The following is an 18896-nucleotide window of genomic DNA, read 5'->3' on the forward strand; positions in this document are numbered from 1 at the left end:
TGGATTTTATGGAGCTACAAAAGCCCAATTGGCATGCTCTTAATTGCGTTGGAAAGTAGACATCCTGGGCTTTCCAGCAATATATAATAGTCCATATTTTGCTCGATATTTGATGGCCCAAACAGGCGTTCCAAGTCAGCTTAAGAATTCTGGTGTTTAACGCCGGAACTGGTATAAAAGCTGGAGTTAAACGCCCAAACTGGCACAAAAGCTGGCGTTTAACTCCAAGAAAATTCTCTACACATGGAAGCTTCAACGCTCAGTCCAAGCACACACCAAGTGGGCCCGGAAGAAGATTTCTGCATTAATTACTTATTTCTGTAAACCCTAGGCTACTAGTTCTCTATAAATAGGACCTTTTGCTATTGTATTTTAAAATCTTTGGACATTTAGTCCCTAGACCTTGGAGGCTGGCCATTCAGCCATGCTTACACCATTATCACTTTTGTATTTTCAACGGTGGAGTTTCTACACACCATAGATTAAGGTGTGGAGCTCTGCTATTCATCATGAATTAATACAAAGTACTATTGTTTTTCTATTCAACTCAAGTCTATTTCTTCTCCAAGATATTCATTCGCACCCAAGAACATGATGAATGTGATGATTATGTGACACTCTTCACCATTCTCACCTATGAACGCGTGACTGACAACCACTTCCGTTCTACATGCAAACAAGTTTGAATGTGTATCTCTTGGGTTTCTAATCTAAGATTAGAACCTTCGTGGTAAAGGCTAGAATTATTGGCGGCCATTCCTGAGATCCGGAACGTCTAAACCTTGTCTGTGGTATTCTGAGTAGGATCTGGGAAGGGATGACTGTGATGAACTTCAAACTCGTGATTGTTGGGCGTGTGACAGACGCAAAAGGATCAATGGATCCTATTCCAACATGATCGAGAACCAACAGATGATTAGCCGTGCGGTGACAGCGTGCGTAGAACATTTTCACTGAGAGGACGGGAAGTAGCCATTGACAACGGTGATGCCCAACATAAAGCTTGCCATGGAAAGGAGTATGAATGATTGGAAGAAGGCAATAGGAAAGCAGAGGTTCAGGAGGAACAAAGCATCTTCATACGCTTATCTGAAATTCCAACCAAAGAATTACATAAGTATCTCTATCTTTATTTTATGTTTTATTTATCTTTTAATTATCAATTCTCCACCACCATCTGAATTCGCCTGACTGAGATTTACAAGGTGACCATAGCTTGCTTCAAGCCGACAGTCTCCATGGGATCGACCCTTACTCACGTAAGGTTTATTACTTGGACGACCCAGTGCACTTGCTGGTTAGTTGTGCGGAATTGTGACAAAGTGTGATTCATGTTTAAGAGCTCCAAGTCCTTTGGCGCCATTGTTGATGATCACAATTTCGTGCACCAAGTTTTTGGCGCCATTGCCGGCGATTGTTCGAGTTTGGACAACTGACGGTTCATCTTGTTGCTTAGATTAGGTAATTTTACTTTTTATTTTCGAAAAAAAAATTTTGAAATACAAAAAAAAAATTATTTTGTTCTTCAGAATTTTTAAGAATGAATTCTAGAGTTTCATGATGATCTGTTGAAGTCTGACTGGCTGTGAAGCCATGTCTAATCTTATTGGACCGAGGTTTCAACTTATCATCACAAGAGCTTGTTGATTTCTATCAATTTTGCTGTTGTTAGCAATGATCTGCTAAAGCTTAGCTGGCCATTGGCCATGTCTAGTGTTTTGGACCGGAGCTTTCATTGAAAGCTTGGCTGGCTAGTAAGCCATGTCTAATTCATGGACCGGAGTCTTAGACTAGCATTGCAATGATTCCTGGAACTCTTATTAAAAATTTTGAATCCCTTTCTTCTCCACTCAATTTTCGAAAAATCACAAAAAATTTCTATAAAACCATAAAAATAAAAAATATTTTATGTTTCTTGATTGAGTCTAGTATCAATTTTTAAGTTTGGTGTCAATTGCATGTTTTTATTCTTCTTGCATTTTTCGAATATATGCATTATGTTCTTCATTGATCTTCAAGTTGTTCTTGATGACTTCAGTGCTCTGATCTTTAATCTCTCTTATTTTGTGTCTTTTGTTGTTTCTTATATGCATTTTCAAATTGTTATAGTCCGTAGTATACAAACTTCTAAGTTTGGTGTCTTGCATGCATTGTTTATTTGATCTTAGTTGCATTCTTTTATTATTGTTTCTCATCATTTAAAAATTCAAAAAAAATATTTTAATTGTGTCTTTTCAAGTCAATAACACAGAGAATTGAAGATTCAGAATATTCAGCAGAGGAATTACACAGAAAAAGCTGGGCGTTCAAAACGCCCAGTAAAGAAGGAAAACTAGCGTTTAAACGCCAGCTAGGGTACCTGGCTAGCGTTAAACGCCCAAAAAGGTAGGATTTTGAGCGTTAAACGCCAGAATGGATACCATTCTGGGCGTTTAACGCCAGGAAGGCACTAGAGGGAAGATTTTGTTTTTAATTCAAATCTTTTTCAAATTTTCATAATTTTTCAAAGTCAAATTTTTTTTCAAATCATATCTTTTCAATCATATCTTTTCAAAATCAATTTCTTTTCAATTTTTTATTTATTACTATTTTTGAAAATCCTTACTACAATTAATAATTTAATTCAAAATTTTCTAGTTGTTACTTGCCTATTAAGAAAGGATCAAAAGTTTTAATTCTAGAATCATATCTTCTAATTTCTTGTTAGTCAAGTAATCAATTTTAATTTTAAAACTTTCTCTTTTTAATTTGATTTTCAATCATATCTTCTCAATCATATCTTTTTAATCACATCTTTTTCAAAATTAAGTTTCAATCATATCTTTTTTATTTCTAATTTCAAAATCTTTTTCAAAAATCACTTAATTTCTTTCCCAATCTTAATTTTCGAAAAACCTTTACCAAATTTTCAAAATTTCTTTTAATTATTTCAAAATCTTTTACTATTAATTTGGAAAATTCTTCCCCTCTTCTCACATCCTTCTATTTAAGGGACTAACACTCCTCCTCAAGGTGCAATTCGAACTCTATCCTTCTTGATAAGTTCGAATTCTCTTCTATCTACCTTCTCCTTCTATTCTTCTTTTCCTCTGACACCTCAAGGAATCTCTATACTGTGACATAGAGGATTCCATACTTTCTTGTTCTCTTCTCTTTCATATGAGCAGGAGCAAAGACAAAGGCATTCTTTTTCAAGCTGATCCTAAACCTGAAAGGACCTTGAAGAGAAAACTAAGAGAAGCTAAAGCACAATTCTCTCTAGAGGGCCTAACAGAGCTTTTCAAAGAAGAAGCAATGGCAGCCAAAAACAACAATGCAAGGAAGGTGCTGGGTGACTTTACTGCACCTACTCCCGACTTCTATGGGAGAAGCATCTCAATCCCTGCCATTGGAGCAAACAACTTTGAGCTTAAGCCTCAATTAGTTTCTCTAATGCAACAGAATTGCAAGTTTCATGGACTTCCATTGGAAGATCCTCATCAGTTCTTAGCTGAATTCTTGCAAATCTGTGACACTGTTAAGACCAATGGGGTTGACCCTGAAGTCTACAGACTTATGCTCTTCCCTTTTGCTGTAAGAGACAGAGCTAGGACATGGTTGGACTCACAACCTAAAGAAAGCCTGAACTCTTGGGAAAAGCTAGTCAATGCCTTCTTGGCAAAGTTCTTTCCACCTCAAAAATTGAGCAAGCTTAGAGTGGAAGTCCAAACCTTCAGACAGAAGGAAGGAGAATCCCTCTATGAAGCTTGGGAAAGATACAAGCAATTGATCAGAAGGTGCCCTTCTGACATGCTTTCAGAATGGAGCATCATAGGTATATTCTATGATGGTCTGTTTGAACTATCCAATATGTCATTGGATATCTCTGCTGGAGGATCTCTTCATCTGAAGAAGACGCCTGCAGAAGCTCAGGAACTCATTGAAATGGTTGCAAATAACCAATTCATGTACACTTCTGAAAGGAACCCTGTGAATAATGGGACAAGTCAGAAGAAAGGAGTTCTTGAGATTGATACTCTGAATGCCATACTGGCTCAGAACAAAATATTGACTCAACAAGTCAATATGATTTTTCAAGAGTCTGTCTGGAATGCAAGCAGCAACCGGCAGTACCAAAGAAGTTTCATTTGAAAAAGAAGCTTATGATCCTGAGAACCCAGCAATGGAAGAGGTGAATTACATGGGAGAACCCTATGGAAACACCTATAATCCTTCATGGAGAAATCATCTAAATCTCTCATGGAAGAATCAACAGAGACCTCAACAAGGTTTCAACAACAGTAATGGTGGAAGAAGCAGGTTTAGCAATAGCAAGCCTTTTCCATCATCTTCTCAGCAACAGACAGAGGATTCTAAGCAGAGCCACTCTGACTTAGCAACTATAGTCTCTGATCTAATTAAAACCACTCAAAGTTTCATGACTGAAACAAGGTCCTCCATTAGAAATCTGGAGGCACAGGTGGGTCAGCTGAGTAAGAAAGTTACTGAACTCCCTCCTAGTACTCTCCCAAGCAATACAGAAGAGAATCCAAAGAGAGAGTGCAAGGCCATAAACACTTCTCACATGGCCGAACCTGGAGAGGAGGAAGAGGCAGTGATTTCCACTGAGGAAGACCTCAATGGACGTCCACTGACCTCCAAGGAGTTCCCTAATGAGGAACCATGGGAATCTGAGGCTCACACAGAGACCATAAAGATTCCATTGAATTTACTTTTGCCATTCATGAGCTCTGATGAGTATTCTTCCTCTGAAGAGGATGAAGATGTTACTGAAGAGCAAGTTGCTAAGTACCTTGGAGCAATCATGAAGCTAAACGCCAAGTTATTTGGTAATGAGACTTGGGAGAATGAACCTCCATTGCTCACTAAAGAACTGGATGACTTGATAAGGTAGAAATTACCTCTGAAGAGACAAGATCCTGGAAAGTTCTCAATCCCTTGTACCATAGGCACCATGACCTTTGAGAAGGCTCTGTATGACCTGGGGTCAAGTATAAACCTTATGCCTCTCTCTGTAATGGAGAAGTTAGGGATCATTGAGGTACAAGCTGCTAGAATCTCACTAGAGATGGTAGACAATTCAAAGAAACAGGCTTATGGACTTGTAGAAGATGTGTTGGTAAAGGTTGAAGACCATTACATCCCTGCTGATTTCATGATCCTAGAGAATGGGAAGTGTATGGATGAATCCATCATCCTTGGTAGACCCTTCCTAGCCACAGCAAAAGCTGTGATTGATGTTGATAGAGGAGAATTGATCATTCAAGTGAATAAAGACTCCCTTGTGTTTAAAACTCAAGGATATCCCTCTGTAATCATGGAGAAAAAGCATGAAGAGCTTCTCTCAATACAGAGTCAAACGGATCCCCCACAATCAAACTCTAAGTTTGGTGTTGGGAGGTTCCAACATTGCTCTGAACATCTGTGAGGCTCCATGAGAGCCACTGTCAAGCTATTGACATTAAAGAAGCGCTTGTTGGGAGGCAACCCAATTTTAATTATCTATGTTAAATTTCTATTTTCTTTTGTTATTTTATATTTTCTGTAGGTTGATGATCATGTGAAGTCACAAAAACTATTGAAAAAGAAAAAATAGAAGAAAAAATAGTATTAAAAATAGAACACCCTGGAGGAGAAACTTACTGGCGTTTAAACGCCAGTAAGGGTAGCAGAATGGGCGTTAAACGCCCAGTCTGGCACCATTCTGGGCGTGGTGCCAGACTGGGCATTTAACGCCAGAAATGGGCACCAGACTGGCGTTTAATGCCAGGAATGGGCAAGAAGCTGGCCTTAAACGCCAGAAATGGGCAGCAACCTGGCGTTTAACGCCAGGATTGGCAGAAAGGGGCATTTTTGCACGCCACTTGGTGCAGGGATGAGATATTCTTGACACCTCAGGATCTGTGGACCCCACGGGATCCCCACCTACCCCACCTCTCTCTCTTATTCACCCATTCACCAATCACCTCAATGCCTCTTCCCCAAAAACCCCTCACCTATCAAATCCCACTATTCTCTTCACCACTCACATCCATCCTTCATAAAACTCCACCTTCACCATTCAAATTCAAACCACTTTCCCACCTAAACCCACCCATAATGGCCGAACCATTCCCCCTCTCCACTCCTATATAAACCCATCTTCACTCCTTCATTTTCACACAACATACACACTACTTCTCCCCCTTAGCCGAAACACTAAGCCCCCTCTATCTCCTCTATTTCTTCTTTTTCTACTCTCTTCTTTCTTCTTTTACTCGAGGACGAGTAAACCTTCTAAGTTTGGTGTGGTAAAAGTGTTGCTTTTTGTTTTTCCATAACTATTAATGGCACCAAAGGCCGGAGAAACCTCTAGAAAGAGGAAAGGAAAGGCAAAAGCTTCCACCTCCGAGTCATGGGAGATGGAGAGATTCCTCTCAAGGGTACATCAAGACCACTTCTATGAAGTTGTGGCCAAGAAGAAAGTGATCCCCGAGGTCCCTTTTAAGCTCAAAAAGAATAAGTATCCAGAGATCCGACATGAGATCCGAAGGAGAGGTTGGGAAGTTCTCACCAACCCCATTCAACAAGTCGGAATCTTAATGGTTCAAGAGTTCTATGCCAATGCATGGATCACCAAGAACCATGATCAAAGTGTGAACCCGGACCCTAAGAATTGGCTTACAATGGTCCGAGGGAAATACTTAGACTTTAGTCCGGAAAATGTAAGGTTGGCATTCAATTTGCCTATGATGCAAAGAGATGCACACCCATACACTAGAAGGGTCAACTTTGATCAAAGGTTGGACCAAGTCGTCATGGACATCTGTGAAGAGGGCGCTCAATGGAAGAGAGATTCAAGAGGGAAGCCGATTCAACTAAGAAGGCATGACCTCAAGTCCGTGGCTAGGGGATGGTTAGAGTTCATCCAACGCTCAATCATTCCTACTAGCAACCGATCTGAAGTTACTATGGACCGGGCTATCATGATTCATAGCATCATGATTAGAGAGGAAGTAGAAGTTCATGAGGTTATATCCCAAGAACTCTACAAGGTGGCGAACAAGTCCTCTACTGTGGCAAGGTTAGCCTTCCCTCATCTCATTTGTCACCTCTGCAATTTAGCTGGAATTGACATAGAGGAAGACATCCTCATTGATGAGGACAAGCCCATCACTAAGAAAAGGATGGAGCAAACAAGAGATCCCACTCATGGACAAGAGCATGAGGAAACTCCTCATCATGAAATCCCTGAGATGCCTCAAGGGATGCATTTTCCTCCACAAAACTATTGGGAGCAAATCAACACCTCCCTAGGAGAATTAAGTTCCAACATGGGATAACTAAGGGTGAAGCACCAAGAGCATTCCATCCTCCTCCATGAAATTAGAGAAGACCAAAGAACCATGAGAGAGGAGCAACAAAGGTAAGGAAGAGACATTGAGGAGCTCAAGCACTCCATAAGATCTTCAAGAGGAAGAACAATCCGCCATCACTAAGGTGGATCCGTTACGCAATTTCAAGTGACCAAATTTCACATACGGGGGAGACATTCTGCGCAAGATGAGAAGCGAATTTTCGTTGGAAAGGTACATACATCTTCATGATATCTTCTTTCAGTTGTCCTACCTTATCAATTTCCAAGCATCAGATGCTGTACACATGATTTTGGTTTTTGACTTTGCTGGCCACATCAAGTTGCATTTATTCAGCATATTCTTTTTGTTGGAAAGAAACTCATCCAATTTAATGTTACTGTTTATTTTGTTAATAGATTGGGTAGGTTGTTGTTTCGCAGGTGTGTAGTATTGTAAGTTCTTGTGTTTTCTTTTCGTGTTAGGAATCTGTCGTGACTTTAAGTTTCTAACATTCTTTCTTAACTTTCCATTCTTTAATGATGGTTGAATCATTATCTAACCTTCTCCCTTCTTTTCAGTGTTTTCCCAGCGGGAAGAAAGCCAATCGCGATAACAAAGTGACTCGAATAAAGTTTAATTTGCTTGTAAACAAACTCGGTAGACAAATACAAATATAAACTATCGGGCTCAAATGATTATCGCTCTGTCAATATGGTATCGGCTTTACTGACTCCCGTCTTATTTCATTCAAGAAAGAGAAGGGAAGGAGCCACCCATACGTTGAAACACACTATGTGCCTTCCCCCCATGTTTTGATTATTTGAGAATGGACACGGATGTGAACGAGCAAGGGGGAGAAACCCGTGTACACCTGCGAAAAAAGGTAAATGATATTAAGCTTTTGTAGATATTTGATGACTGCTGATGAGCGGATAATTTATACGCTTTTTGGCATTGTTTTTAGTATGTTTTTAATATATTTTAATTAGTTTTTATTATATTTTTATTAGTTTTTAAATAAAAATCACTCTTTTGGACTTTACTATAAGTTTGTGTGTTTTTCTGTGATTTCAGGTATTTTCTGGCTGAAATTGAGGGACCTGAGCAAAAATCTGATTCAGAGGCTGAAAAAGGACTACAGATGCTGTTGGATTCTGACCTCCCTGCATTCGAAGTGGATTTTATGGAGCTACAGAAGCCCAATTGGCACGCTCTCAATTGCGTTAGAAAGTAGACATCTTGGGCTTTCCAGAAATATATAATAGTCTATACTTTGCTCGATATTTGATGGCCCAAACAGGCGTTCCAAGTCAGCTTAAAAATTCTGGCGTTTAACGCCGGAACTGGCATAAAAGCTGGAGTTAAACGCCTAAACTGGCACAAAAGCTGGCGTTTAACTCCAAGAAAATTCTCTACACATGGAAGCTTCAACGCTCAGCCCAAGCACATACCAAGTGGGCCCAAAAGAAGATTTCTGCATTAATTACTTATTTCTGTAAACCCTAGGCTACTAGTTCTCTATAAATAGGACCTTTTGCTATTGTATTTTAAAATCTTTGGATGTTTAGTCCCTAGACCTTGAAGGCTGGCCATTCAGCCATGCTTATACCATTATCACTTTTGTATTTTCAACGGTGGAGTTTTTACACACCATAGATTAAGGTGTGGAGCTCTGCTGTTCTTCATGAATTAATACAAAGTACTATTATTTTTCTATTCAACTCAAGTCTATTTCTTCTCCAAGATATTCATTCGCACCCAAGAACATGATGAATGTGATGATTATGTGACACTCATCACCATTCTCACCTATGAACGCGTGACTGACAACCACTTTCATTCTACATGCAAACAAGTTTGAATGTATATATCTTGGGTTTCTAATATAAGATTAGAACCTTCGTGGTAAAGGCTAGAATTATTGGCGGCCATTCCTGAGATCTGGAACGTTTAAACCTTGTCTGTGGTATTCTGAGTAGGATCTGGGAAGGGATGACTGTGATGAGCTTCAAACTCGCGATTGTTGGGCGTGTGACAGACGCAAAAGGATCAATGGATCCTATTCCAACATGATCGAGAACTGACAGATGATTAGCCGTGCGGTGACAGCGTGCGTAGAACATTTTCACTGAGAGGACGAGAAGTAGCCATTGACAACGGTGATGCCCAACATAAAGCTTGCCATAGAAAGGAGTATGAATGATTGGAAGAAGGCAATAGGAAAGCAGAGGTTCAGGAGGAACAAAGCATCTTCATACGCTTATCTGAAATTCCAACCAAAGAATTACATAAGTATCTCTATCTTTATTTTATGTTTTATTTATCTTTTAATTATCAATTCTCCATCACCATCTGAATTTGCCTGACTGAGATTTACAAGGTGACCATAGCTTGCTTCAAGCCGACAGTCTCCGTGGGATCGACCCTTACTCACGTAAGGTTTATTACTTGGACAACCCAGTGCACTTGCTGGTTAGTTGTGCGGAATTGTGACAAAGTGTGATTCATGTTTAAGAGCTCCAAGTCCTTTGGCGCCATTGTTGATGATCACAATTTCGTGCACCAACTGCCGAATGTTTGCATTCCTTTGTAAAGTAGGAAATTTTCATGCATGATACGCACATTGATTGGACGAAACGAACTTGAACTTTCCGCTGTTCATTTCAAGAACGCCGTTTCTCAAATTATGCCGAAATCAATACATGCTCCATTGGTAGTTGTAGAATCAATTGCAGCAGTTCTCATTAATTGTAGTATCATGTACCTGCAGGCCCATTTTCAAGACTTCGATACTCCATTTATTGATGTTGAATCGGTTTGCCAGACTGAGTAAGAATCAGAAAAATATCATGCCCTACACAGGAACAATTGGCAGCAACAATACCATACGTTAGAATTGCATGCGTATCGCTGGACAATAGAGCCCTCACATGCATTGGGATCCCTTTGTTCGGAACATAGATCTTTCATCACAACGACACAGGCGTCGGAACCACAAGCTTTGCTGACCATAACAGTGGCGTTACCTGCACGGGGACCCCTAACTTCGAAAGAAGAACCACTCATGAATAACCTGCGTGTTTATCTCCATCTATCAAGTTAAGAACATTGGGTGGAGCTTAAAGATTACATTTCTTCTTAATAGAGTCTTCATATCCACGGAGACAGACTTCGCACTCCAACTATGTACTTCTCATTAACCGAGTTTGACGACAATTTCTTTTTAGACGCATGCAACTATTACAGCGAAGATGAAATATGTACTAGGTTTCTGTTTTTCTACTTAGGGATGTAGGTTAACCCTAATGTATATTGTAAGGTGTTGAATACGTCGTTCTTGTCAAATCCTTTTATACGTAAGTAATTATTCAGAACATGCCATGTTAAGTAGAATTGTCGAAACAAAATTCATTTGAATGTCAAAAATATTTAATACAAGCAGGCTATAGCATTAACTACGGTTGTATATGTGCGGTTATTTGGTAAAGAGATTGTACAAAATAAAATTCGTCTTTAATCCACCGTGATTATTGTCGACTATAACACCCGCTAGCACTAGGGCCAAGAAACAACTATTTGTTGGTTTTGCCTGGGTGGAAGGAGGTTTGAAATTCTATAGATTTAAATTTTCATTTTAGTTTCATGTGAATGCACTAGCGAAATGGAACGGCCACTACAGTATGAAAAATTGGTAACGGACCTCGGTTTTAAAAGGTTGTTGTTCCAAACTATCTAAAATGTGGGATATGATTTTGAAAAATCATAGTCTCCAAACAAAGCAACATTATTCTGATGCCCAGTTACTATCTCTAAGTATAGAAGTGAGCATCATATTTTTTAGCAAATTGGTTTCATTCAAAGAGCAGTCTGCCATTGTTAAACGCCTGCCAATACAAGGGATAAATCAACTAAATCAGACAAACACAGAAATTTAAAACAAGTTACAGTTGCAATGCCTTAGGTGAATTTCCTTTATAGTCGCATCTACGGGGTGACACAGTACATGCTGCTGCCGTATTCCGAATCAAGCCTCCGCATGTTATCCTCCAGATTCCTTATCTCTTGTTGAAGATCTGCTATTTCCCGCTGCAACGCCCTCACACGAAGGTAGTTGAATTCCCTCACTTCCTTACCCATTTTTTCTAGGAGAACTGACAGCATCCTGAAAGCAGCGTCTTCCCTGGCATCGTCCTCAATGAAGGAGTACCTACCCTTGGCACTGACGTCTATCCCGTATGGGTTTCCTGGAATAATAACACTGAAGGCATACAATGGTCCGTTTTCACAGTGAAATTTCTCCTCACGGAAGAAACATGGGGCGGGAATCACAGTGTCGTAGCAATACATCGTCAGCCAGAGTTCCATGCTGTTGTTAAGGGCGAAGTGATGAGATGCACTCTCATCTGCAGGTAGTATCAGGGCTCCTATTCATTGATAGGGTAGACTGTGAACGGGATTGGTTATGGTTTTTCAAAAATCAATAAGTACAAATTATTAACGGCAACTGAAACATTCTTATAGTGGTATTCGTAAATGAGAGAAGGAGACTATTACCACCAACAACGGGAGCGATGCGTCTGTCAGCGGTTGGGAGCGTTCGGGGTGGACGCCGAGGAGAATCCAGTGTGCCTGTCTCAGCCATGAGATCTGCAATTGCCTCTCTGTCCGCCCGTAGCATTGCCATCCTAGCTTCATAGGCATGGAGTGCGAGAAGATAACTATTGAACCCCTGGTATTTTGGTTCCATATGGTTGAGGATCTGCCTATTGGCTTCATCGAATGAAACATATACTCTGGTGTTATTTCCCTTTGTTACAATGAAAAATGTGAAATGATGCATGTTGCGCTCCATTGTGCTGTGGACAACTGTGGTGGAGGTAGTATTTCTCTGGTTTGGGGGTGCAAGGGTTTTATAGTTGAGTTTTGAAAAGGCTGTCCTTCTTAGATTGTCATTGCAAATACTGTCTTTGGAGGTTGACAGAGACTTGTTGGGGAAGATTTGGCACTGCAGTTTTTGAGAAATGTGCACACAAATTCAAGGAGTTGGTATAGTCTATTCATCTATGTCACATCAGACTTGACATGGGCTGTACTTGACAATCGAGTCAACGCTCGTCACCTTCCTGAAAATTCTTAGAATAGGTAACTTGGAAAAATCTAGCAGTGGAGGTGTATTCCAATTTGTGAGTTTCGTTGTGACAATTGGTGGCACTTTTGTCGTGGCCTCTTTTGCAGTTAATGAAGCCTTCTCAATCTTCCGTTCCATAACTTAATCCATTGAAGCAAAATGAAGGGAGTCCGTAAGCATTCACGAGAATAACAAATGGCCCAAAACATTTCAATACCTTAACAAAATGTCACCATTAATTATGTCCCCTACAATACACAGGGGGTGTAAGATTGTTCAAATGAAATGTGGAAAGGAATTGCATAAGGAGTCAGGTGATGTGTTGGTCCTCGGACCACGTATGATATAGGTAGTCTTTCTAACTTGGCCCACCCAATTTCCGAATGCGAATTGAGTACATTTCTGGGAATTGGCCTAGGAGCAAGCGTGGGATACACTCAGGACATGAGGAGTGTGTTTTGCAAGGCCCTGGTTAATGATGTCTCAAGGAATCAGGTTTGGTAGAGTGATTTGGCAGCATATCTGGTAAAGGGATGTCTGGAGCAACTGGAGCATTGGAAGTCGAATGATGCGACATGAGATCATAAAATTGGTCCGTACCGAATTTAAACAAATACGTGTATAAATCTTGTATTGCTTAGTTATACGGGTATACATGATTATTTATTTATACAATTCGTTTGCGCTTCAACATTGTATTCATGCAATTGAGATCGTTCGTGTGGTGCATTAAGAAATTTCCTTTTGTAGGGCATTACAATCATGAAAATTAATTTATGGTATAACTGAAACTCATACCACGATCCTCTCAACCGATTTCATATTAGAGTTAACAGGTACAATGCGAGTTGTAACGCCCAAACTTTTGCAAACTAAATGAGTTATTTATGGTTTACTATCTTTGTTTACGAATTTATTTTTAGAAAATTTTTTAATACTAACTAAAACAGATTTTATCATAGTTTGAGTTTAAAAAAAATAAAATTGTTTGGAGTCATATATATAATTTTCGTAATTATTGGATTTTTTTTTTAAACTTAAAGTTTGAGCAATTAAGATACAATGAAGATTTGAAAATTTAATTTGAATAATTGAAATTTTTAGAATAACTTTATGAAGTAAAAGAAATTTAATTGAATTATATCTAATTTAAAATATAAATACTTATTAAAAAGTAATTAACAAGTTGATAAATGATTAATGTTTTCAAAATAGTTTTATTGAAAGACAACAATTTTTATTTACTATTCTACTCTCTATTTTTATTAAATTTCGTAAAATACCTTTATTCGTCTTTTTTCGAAACCTAACCCTAACTCTAATTTCAAAACACTTTCACTCTCACCTGTCTCTTATACATACACTAACAGTAACACTCCTCACTCATTCTTACTCTCTGAAACCACGAAGAAAGAAAGAAAAGACAGACAAAGAAACAGAGGGACAGGGAGAACGGAAGAAGAGACGACGAGAGGAGGGACGAGACATACCGCACGCCAAGGTTTGGTCCCGCCGCCTCCATTGCCATCGCCGTCACATCATTGTCTTACAGCAGAGAGTGAGACGATCCCTCACACGAGATTGCGACCGACAAGAAGAACAAACATGTAAGAAAAGACAGACAAAGAAATAGAGGGACAGGGAGAACGGAAGAAGAGACGACGAGAGGAGGGACGAGACATACCGCACGCCAAGGTTTGGTCCCGCCGCCTCCATTGCCATCGCCGTCACATCATTGTCTTACAGCAGAGAGTGAGACGATCCCTCACACGAGATTGCGACCGACAAGAAGAACAAACATTGTATCGCCATCACTGCCGCTCACCATCCCCGCTCTTGAGCTAATTGAAACCTTTAAGGTTTTTTACTGTTGTTATTTAGATTTTAGATATTAAAAATCATTAATTTTGATAGATGTTATGCACTTTTATTGACAGAGTAAAGTATATGTTTTGTCCCTGCGTTTGGAAAAAATTTTCACAAATATCCCACAGTTTTACGTCGTTGTAAATTTGTCCTACAAGTCTTCAGTTTGCATCAAACATATCCTCGACAGATTGAATTTTCAAATAATTTAAGAGCAATCTAACAATAAGGCATTAAAATTATGTTTCATTTGCTTGTGTTGAGGGGTTGTTCTTATGGAAATGGCAAAGAATCTATGTTAAATTTTTAAAAAATTCGCTGGCCCGGAGACTCGGACTAAGTCTAACATCTGGTCTAGGGTTTATGCCACCACGTAGGCTTTCATAAACGATTTCGAGAGTAACGTCAATCCTCGCGTTGCTAAGAACCACGTTCGTCATGCTAATCTCCTCACACCAACCGTATGCACCCCTTATATATCTGATGCAACGCCAGCCATGCAACCACCAAGCGACTACCACGTCATGGCCAATGCTTGCCGGACGGCCCTACTAGATGGATTTTCCTACCGAGTGTAAACCTTATATCAGAGGTAAAAAACAGAACAGGTTACATACATTGCTTCATATAACCTGAATTGTTGCATAGTACAAGCAGTTGCTGAAACACTATTTGTATTTTTAGTACAGTCAATTTCTTTTTGAAGTCTCCTTAAAAAAACATATATTTTTTTGTACCCAGATGATTAAAAAATATTTTAGTTTAAGTAGTTTGACGTGGAGCTATAAAAATAAAGAACTTATGAAAAAAAATAAAAGTTTTTTATATTCCAAATAAGTGTGTATATTATGTTATTCTATCTTGAATAAATAATCATGTATCTATTTTATGTATTATTTGGTAGTTTGACCATTTACTAAGTCGTTTTCTTGTTAACTATTTAATATTGAACCTTTAGTTTGATGTCACGTTTCAATTTTTTTACGAAAATGCCTGCAAATTGTTTTTATCAATTAAAATCACATATCAAAGATCATCAAGTAATAGTAGTCACATAGTAGTTGCTAATAATAAATGCCATACAAAATAATTCAATATAAAACTCGAATACAATTCCTATCCCTATGTATAACATAAAATAGTAAATACACAAGGGGGAGGGACTTCTATGAAAGCAACCCCACTCATAAATAAGTCAAATAATCGCCTGCAGCTTCAAACTAAGTCTTTGAACCTGTGTCACTGAATGCGTGGAAGATTTTGGGGTGAGAACAACCCGCACATTCTCAGTAGGGTTTTAATAAATTAACTTAAATCCTTGTTCTGTACTCTCCTGTGGCAGACAATCTCTTTAAAGCTTTTTCTTTGTCTTTGCCCTCTGCTCTCCTGTGGCAAAAATTTCTTTAAGTTAACATATTCTTTGAATCATTGTTTTATGCTCTTTAAGTTAATATATTCTTTATAACCTTTCCAATCCAACTTCAAAACCATTTCAAATTTAAACGTTTATAAAATACTACAGGAATCATTTATCAAGTAAATCTCACAGCAGGGTCTCGAGACTTTAGGGAGGACGAAAATCAAACTCGTTCTGTAAATTTAATAAACTCGTTGAATCATAATTCCTTAAAAGGTAGTTTTGTAATCAAAGTCAAAACATGAAATCTTTCTTAATAAATCAAATCCAAACGTAATTTTTTTGCTTATTAAATCGAAAGCCAAATAATACAAATTTTGAATTCTAATAGCTTTCTAAATTTTTTAAACAATCATCTAAGTTTAATAATAAAACTTCGAGAGTATCTCACCTAGAACTCCGACTTTGCCACCCTTTACGAGTCCCAACCGACTATTGTCAACCTCTTTTGAATAATTACCAATAACTCTAACTAATTCGAATGTCATAATCTTTATGGATCCTTAAAATCATTTTCGATAAATCAATAAAAGTCATGCCCAGTAAATGAAATCGTTTCAATTGCGGAATTATTTTCAATATCAATTTAACCCCAAACCAAGATAAGAAAATAATTTTTGCATAGTACTCAATCAAACCGACTTTTGAACTCACTAATAAGAAATTTCAGCCCCAATCCACCAATTCAGCATAATCACGTAAATCAGCATTTTTAAAAAATCCATGAAAACCAGAAAACCAATATCAGTCGAAGCCTCAATTCAAGCAATCGCAATTCAGTTTCATCAATTAACCAGTCACAACAACAAAACTGGTCACGCCACATTTATAAATTATTTGCACTTATTCACTAAACGTTAATGGTATTCATGAATTAAAACGATTGATTTTTTTGAAAATAAAAGTTTCCTACCTCCGTATGCAATTCTTAGCGTCTAGGTATTACGTATTTTATTTTGTTTTGGTCAATTAAATTAGCGTGCAATTGTTATGTGCGCTTATTTTGTAATGAAAAAAATACCCGTGCAAACTATTACCTCATTGGCTCCATATTTTCTATGGTTTGATAAAAAGATCACTATTTTGTATTGCATTATGCAAAGTAACTTCCCCACTTGACCTTAGTAGTTCGGCATACGAAAATTGTAGTCCCCCTCGAACGACAAATATGCTGCTGAAAAATAACAATAAAATTACGAACAAAAAGAAGGGTTTAATTGTATATTTTTAAAAGAAAACTTACTGATCATATTTTGATACAAATTAATGCAACCATTATTAAAGGAATAAAATCTTATTATTCTTAAATTTTAGTAAGGTTATATGAAGTTTAAAACTTAATGAACGTCCTTTTTTAATTTGGAAATTGTTTTCTCACATAAACATTCTAATCGAAATAAATAATTCTGTTACAAATGCTACACATCCAATTTTTTTATTATACTAACTCCAAATAAATTAAACAAAACGAGTAATTAATAATACTAAGTATATCTTGTTTTTGTTATTCTAAACTAATTTGGTGAACAAAAAGACATAGCTATATAGCACTAACTTATTTTTGTTCCTATCGATTATTAAGTCTATTTAATGTTAATATTATTTCTCTTTAATAAATATACATGAACGAAAAAGACAATCGTATTTGCCTCTCTTATAAGTTATAATGGATACTATAGTTCCTTCTTATATAATAGTATTTTCAGAAATAGCATGGACGTATTGGTTTATAAATATTTTTATAACACATTATTACGATTTTCAATGAATTATTTTAAATACTTAAAACAAAGACAAATAAATGAAAAAAAATTACTGATAAATGTGAAACATATGTGTAAAATCTTGAATGAATGTGTTTTGCATTAATTTTTTCTCATTATTTTTAAATTTCTTGTTTCTTTGCTTTTGTTGATATAGTTATTCATAATATATTAAAGGTGGAACCAAATATAATTTTCATGAAAATCTAATACATAATATAGCTTAAAAATATTGAACATACTTCTTAATAGATAATTCACTTATAATTCTCCATGCAATATGTACTGCATCCATCTCTAATGTACTAATGTTAATATCATTTTTGTTTGGTTACAACAGGAAAAGAACATTCACAGTGTAGCATGCAATTGTTGGTCCACCGATCTTACCTAGTTTATTTTGTTTTGGTTAATTAATTTGGCATGCAATTGGTAAATTGTAGTAATTTACTAAAGGTCTAGTAGTGTCCTTAAGCCACGTGTATCTAACAAGGCTTCCCGAACAGTTACATAAAAAAAATGGGCCCACTAGTTTTTAGTGTAGGTGTTACTTGAATTTTCAAAATCAAGGAATATAAGGAGTCCTTTAGTAGAAATTAGGTGTGTTTTCCAAATAGGGTATAGGGAGTGGGTTGCTCAGCACTAGGGTCTACGATTATATAGTAGGAGAAGACAGCCACACGTAACTATCTCAGAAGGGGTTTGTGACAACTGAGCAAACCCAATCAAGATGGGAAACAACGATTGCTTGAGGTATAGCGGCAACGATTATGTTGAAGATTATCGTATTTATAATTCTCACGGACAATCGTTAGGCTAGGGGTGAATAGATTTCATTTGGCCTGATCTTACTTAGTTAACGAAGCCATTTAGTTACACTAAAGTGGACATGTATTCTTCAGTGACATGGCAACCATGTTCTATTATTACTTATATGAAGGTTCGTATTTTTACCGAGAAGCATGTGGGCCAACCCAAACTGGTCAAATCAATGGTCAGATTCACTCACATATGAGTGAATGGATTTCTATAAAAGCAATTCGTAGGTGAAGTAGTGGAATACACCCAGTCTGAAAGCAAGCTTACCATTCTACTATTTTCAGTTGGAAATGGTAGATCTTCGCGAAAAACACAATGGCGGGAATGGATGACCTTCGGCGTGATATGAACGACTCGCAGGATCCTGATTCAAACGATGTGTACGTATCTCTCTGTTTGTCTTATTTAGATGGCATTATTTTGTTGCTGAACTTTTTTTATCGTCGTTCCCCCAATTCATTGTGACAATACTCCTGTTGTCTTCGTTAACGCGACTCCTATCACGGACTAAGCAACTTTGTTTTGTTCTAGTGTCGTACCATCCCTGGAATTGGGTTCTGGTAAAA

At 37.7% G+C, this 18896-nt stretch overlaps 1 non-coding gene across 1 annotated transcript; it reads right to left on the bottom strand.

Moving 5' to 3' along the window:
* Positions 1 to 3687: 3687 nt before the first annotated feature.
* Positions 3688 to 3795, bottom strand: LOC148573138 (small nucleolar RNA R71). The gene has a single exon (XR_015906161.1). It is a non-coding gene; the product is annotated as a small nucleolar RNA R71 (small nucleolar RNA).
* Positions 3796 to 18896: the final 15101 nt, after the last annotated feature.

The sequence above is a fragment of the Arachis ipaensis genome, chromosome B2 (assembly GCF_059453495.1).
Source record: "Arachis ipaensis isolate K30076 ecotype BB chromosome B2, ASM5945349v1, whole genome shotgun sequence".
In the NCBI taxonomy this organism is placed as follows: domain Eukaryota; kingdom Viridiplantae; phylum Streptophyta; class Magnoliopsida; order Fabales; family Fabaceae; genus Arachis; species Arachis ipaensis.